The sequence below is a fragment of the Crocodylus porosus genome, unplaced genomic scaffold (genome assembly GCF_001723895.1).
Source record: "Crocodylus porosus isolate Cpor-Errol unplaced genomic scaffold, CroPor_comp1, whole genome shotgun sequence".
NCBI classification, from domain to species: domain Eukaryota; kingdom Metazoa; phylum Chordata; order Crocodylia; family Crocodylidae; genus Crocodylus; species Crocodylus porosus.
Window position 1 is genome coordinate 46441444 of NW_017728886.1, and position 6000 is coordinate 46447443.

Genomic DNA, 6000 nt, shown 5'->3' on the forward strand with positions numbered 1-6000 from the left:
ATGCGCAGTAACCACAGCTACTACACAGCAGCGCTGGTGAACATCTTTTAAGTGATGATACTGTGTAGTATTATTAGGCTACTGTGCAGTAGATTCACTTAAAAGACATTTGCGGGTGCTACGGTGCAGTAGCTCCCATTATTGTGTGTTTATTTAGTACTTGCTAATAGTGCTAAATAAATGTGCAGTAACCTCTGTACAGTAGCCTTTTTATATATACACACCCTCTTTGTCATCTTTTCCTGAACTAAATGAATTATGATGGGGACAAGTCACAACAAGAAGTGCAAATACCCAAAGACATATCACATAGGTGAGGCCATGTGATTCGTAACCTGGATCATGGGGAAAAATGCTTATGATTTGAACAAATCAGGTTAAGTTTAACTTTGACATTTTGTTGTACAATCTATGAACTGGATTTTCAACCACTTTGTTTTGGGTATATAACTCTCTAACATAAATAGTATTAGTGACACTAAAGGCTAGATTCTGTTCCACCTATAAGGCATCCAAGTGAACTAAGTCATCTCAGCATAATTTTATCTCACCCTGCTCAAGTGCTGAAAATCCATCATTGCATCCATTTCTATAACACCTACAATCGGGTCACCAAAAAGACAACAAAACAAAGGAGGATTCATCTATGTTTTGCCTGAACGATTTTCACGGACTTGAGCAGAGTAGAAAAGAATCACACTGGTCACATTTACATGAGATGCTGGCTGCGCAGTCGTTACTTTGCATAAACAAGTATTAAAACTGTGTGTATAAACAAATAATAAATGACTGCACAGAATTACAGCACAGTAGCAATAAGGAATGACTTCTTTGTGATGCTGACTGTGCAGTAGCCTAAAACTACTGCTTAGTAGTGTTGCATCATGCATTCTGCCATGTGACGCTACTGTGCAGTAGTCACAGGCTACTGTGCATTCAGCGCCCCATGTAGACACGGCCACTGAAGCATAAGTCAATTTCTGGCCTAATAAGTAGGTGGAGTGCAATCTGGCCCAAAACATGTGATGATCAGTTCCTTTTTCATTCAGTTTTAAGTGCTTTTTAATATGGGGAAATTGATTGGAAAAAAATACAGGAGTCACTTTATTCTATAATAATTATTATACAAAGTAGAGTTGTTATTCTGGAAGAGAGTGTCTATACAGGGAACTATTCCAGAATCATTTATTCTGCAACAGCTATTCTGTTCAATCTTCCCAAGCAGACAACAATCTTCAGTTTAGACTTGTCAGGACCCTATTTCCTCTGAAGATGTTCTGTCAATTAGGGTTTACCACTCTTCCTTTTACCATGCAGTAGGTTACCCATGGTGCATTTCCCTTTAACTATGAACACGTCTGCATGCTGCTGTTGCATCACACACAGTTTCATAAGCTGAAGGGACATCTGTCAACTGTCAGACCTGGAAAATCTTGGAGTGCAGCATACTGGGCTGCAGGAAGAAGCTGAAGTAGGAATTTTGAACTGTGGAAAAACCACCTTTACTCACAATTTCTTAAAGCTATACTTGGTTCCTCTGTAACTGGAAGAACCATATCAACTGTTAATTCTTCTATGAATATGCATTACTGTAACTAATACTGTACTAACAGTCTCTCTAGGGCTACAGTCCTTCCCCCCCACTCAGATCTGACTAGTTTATACTATAAATCTGAAAGATTACTTATTACAAATTGCCCAATCACAGGAATACCTCAAAAGTTGTTTTTTTTAATTACAAATTGAACATATTTTAAAGTTTAGTTTTAAAGTGTTCCCTTTCTTTCTGAAATCAATATTCCACGTTTCAACCATGGAACACTTCACAGAACAAATAGAAATCCCTAAAAATAGGGGTTTTTCTTAGAAATACAAATAAGAGTATTAAGTGGCGTCACTGCACACAGCTTTGTAACAAAAGTATTTGAACTACAAAGGAAGGCGGATTCAAATGGCAATGGAATCATGTGTAAACAAAGGTCCTTTTTAGATGAGTACAAGTTGTGTGTGTAAGTTAACCATACAAACAAATTAATACAGGCAGAGAAAATTATTGTTGTGGATCTTAAACTATATTAACTTTGCAGTTGCTGCAAGAGAAACTGTCAACATAAAAACATCATGGTTCTATTTCCCTAGTATAGATTCTTTCATATCCAAACAGTTAGGAACTCTTCATACATTTAAATTAAAACCTAAATTTATTTGTGGGAGTGAAAATATAAATACGATATACATACTTGGGACAATTAAAGGAACAGAAGTTGAATGAGTTGTTGAGTGAACTTGGACAGGTCAGTAGCAGAGCTGAGAGTGGAATTCACTCCTTCATTTAACCACAGTGTAAGGATTTATTTGATTTCCCAAACATGACTATAAAAAAATATTTAGCAACACTTATTAGCAATCTAAAATGAAATTAAAAAAATACACCAAATAGAAAAAAATTAGAAAGTAGATATTTCATTATGGAATTTTCTTTATGTCTCTGTTTAGCAACCAAAACAGCTTGGAGATTCTTGACCAGATCTCAACTTTAGTCACAGTAAAATATTTTATACCAATGAGAATTTTACTTTTGTACAATGTTGTTCTGTTAGAAAGCAAACCAATACACAAAGTGACTTGGCAAGTCCTTTTCATTATCTGATATTGAGCTGACAGACAGCTATTGCCACAGTAAAGCAGATGAGTGGCTCATTGAGCCACTTATTTTCAGTAGTGGTTAGCAGTCTGTATATTTAAATTAAAACCCTACCCACCCTGCACCACCATACACTACTGCAGCAATATACAAAGGGAAAAATATTCCTCTCTGAACACTTTCAGCTGATCAGTGTACACCAATCCATGAAGTTTGATTAGCAATACAGCTGTAGCTTGCACAGCAACAGCAATATATGGCAATCCTGTTTTACTGCCCTTAAGAGTCAACACCTACGACAATATAGACTGAGCTTTGCCAAACATGTTACCCAATAACTTTTGTACCACATTTTTCACATCCTGGAAAACCAACCGTATCTGCTGGAATCATCTCTACTGAAGCAGCCTACATAAATGTTGTTAAAATTACCTATATTAAATAAAATAAAGATCTATAGTAACTGATTGTGTAAGAGGTCAGAATGATCCTTCTTTTGCCCTATATGGCTAACAAAAACTACACACTGACAACCGTGAGATAAGACTGCCAGACACAGTGTGTCTAACACTCTTGGCTAGCCAATCTGCTTTATTTGTCCTTTTTCTTGAGGCATTTTTTGCCTTGCTTATAATACTTTTGCAGTGGCCAGCACCATTTTATCTGTAAAGTGTTTTTAAGGTTAAACAGTGGCAAAGCTTCTTGAACAGTCAAGTACTTCCTTGCTATGGCACTTTTCAGGAAACAAATGACTCGGATGCTATTTCCTGACTTTTTGTTGTAAATGCTTGCTGATAAACTATTACATTTTCCTCCCAATTTACACAATAGTCTTCAATGCAAGTAGAAAATAGCTGCTATTACTCAAAACTTTTCAGGAAGTGTTACTTGGGAATTCATCAAAACAGTTTAGCAAACGGACTGTGAAATGCACATGCAATGGAAAGAAGGGCTAGATAAGTTTACTTTTTAAAGAGAACAGGAACGGGTTGGAAAAATAAAGGCCCCTATCTTACAAATTCCACTCGGACAAAACTCCAGTTGAGTTCAGTAGGAATGTTGCTTTGTACAATTTTGCTTTGCATTAGGAGTCTGTGGTATGTCAGTGACTATCTTTTCCATAATACGATACAATATTATAGAATAAGAAAAAAAAACCAACTTCAAAATGGCTCTTCCTCCCCATACAGCCATATATGACTTCCATTCCTGCCCCTGCATATCCCTAACCCTATGTTGGGAACCAAGGTAGTATTTGAATTTCCGTAAAAAATATCATCATTAAGGTCAAACACTGAGAAAACTTTTAGAGTTCTAATGTAGGCAAGCCCTATGTACATATAGTTAAAATGTTGCCAACATGGGGAAATTCTTACTGGTTATATCAACATATGACATGTGTACTAGTATAATTAATCCTTACACTGGTATAAAAAAGGGACAGACGCATAATGTAGGGCCCTATGACAGTTTAACTTACTCAAATTCAGTGTAGAATTCCTGGAGGAATAATCAAAGGTAAAACCATACCAAAGTATAAACTATGTTAGCACAGGTGGTTTGTGTGTTTACTGTTTATCCTGGGGTAGCTATTTGCTTTTGGCAAACAGGTTGTTACCCATTTCCCTGCCACCTCATGGCAAGGTACAATAATAACAGTTCACTGCCTGTAGCTAGGAAGTGACAGCTGCTTGTCAGTGCACCCCGGATCCCAGTACAATTCAAAATACTATGTAATTACGCTTACATAAATGCTTTGTGCATCCAAGTCTATAGTTCCACCCATACAGCTTCCTGTGTGGAACCTAATTCAGGTATTAGGACCTTACTTTGGTCTGGTTTACATCTCTTCCAAACTCAACAATAAAATAAAACTGTCAAATCATTCAAACTAGAAAACATCAGCACAAGGTTTCTAATGGAGCAACTATATTGGTGGAGCAATGCCTATAAATGCAGCAATGCCTATACATTTATATAAAAGCAAAGACTAAAAGCACAACCAAAAAGCCCCCTCAACCCCACCCTAGCCTGTACAAATAAGAGCATAGCTTAGACAAGGTAGTAAAACATTGACAGCTGTCAGGGTTTTGTCAGTTCTTGGGCTCTTCCCAAAAAGGAATGTTAGGGGGAAAATAATGCAGACAAGGACTAAAATTATGGACTCCAAAAAAGGCAACCACCATTTATCCTACGCTGTGAGAATGTGATCCACAGATTTCACCTGATACCATCAGGTGACAGCCTTCTGGGCAGAACTGTAGACTGAACCATCAACAAGGCCTTCTCAGATCAAAATAAAAAAGCAAACAATAAGCCCCCAAAAAAGGCTTTGCAATTTTAATACATCCCTATCAAGACATCAACATACAGGAGAACACAATAGAGTGAAACCAGGACAACAACAGGTGGTGCAGAGGAGTAGTAAAGATACCAAATCAAGAAGGAAGAGCTTCAGCCTTTCTCTTTCCCAAAACAATCCCAAGCAACCACAGGGGATGCAAGTATTCTGGAGACTAAAGCTCAGATTCTGATTCATTTCTACGTATTTCTATATTTTCAATCAGGGCTCAACACACTGAAGCTCAACAAACCTGTGACAGGTGCTGGATCCAAATGATACCTTGAGACTACCGGTGTTGAATGAGGTACCTCCCACCAGGAAGCATCTCAACGCCTGCTATTGCAGCAGGGAGTGAAGCAGCCTGCTGCCTGTACGCTCACCTAGAAGGACCTGCTCAGGCCAGTTTCTCTCACAACACACAACGTTAGGCCTTTACATAAAGGCCACCAAGGCATCAGATCCACGCTGCTCTGAGAAAACCTACGGCCAGGTGAGACAGGGGAGTGCAACACTGGCTAAACTTCGTTAGATGTCCAGCCACGTACGTGTACATTTTTTAAAATCCACTAGCCAGCATAAGCCAAGCCAGGAAGCCCAGAGAAGAAACGCCAGCTGCCACGACTGCCCGTGCTGGGACCCCGGCAAAGGAGAAAGCAGCCCCCTGAAGGGGTCGGGGCAGAAGGTGCGGCATCTCAGGCACATCCTGGAGGCGGTGGGTTTTACTCGTTACAAACCCCTAGTCTCTCCCACTGCCACCCGGCTGGGGAAGTGGGGACTAGGCAAAGCGAAGGGCGAGGGAGGGAGGGGGGCAGATGCCATTTGGCAACCTGCAAAGGCTGCCAGGCCAAGGGGAGCCCCCAGCTCTCCCCACCAGGGCATCAGCCCCGTCCCCGTCCCCGTCCCCGTCCCCACCCCCACCCCGCAGCAGCGCAGCGCGGCCGGGAGGGAGGGACCTGCAGGGCCTCGGCTGCTGCACTCACCTTGGCGGAGGATGCGGCGGAGCCGGGAGGGG

General features: G+C 40.3%; 1 protein-coding gene across 5 annotated transcripts in view; it reads right to left on the reverse strand.

The window, feature by feature from the left end:
- The window catches only part of ICA1 (islet cell autoantigen 1), a 122545-nt gene extending 116545 nt beyond the window's left edge, over window positions 1-6000 (reverse strand). For all 5 annotated transcript variants that reach the window (XM_019533823.1, XM_019533831.1, XM_019533850.1 and 2 more), the window contains exon 1: window positions 5969-6000. The gene's annotated coding sequence lies outside the window, so the exon portion shown is untranslated. The remainder of the gene's footprint in view (window positions 1-5968) is intronic.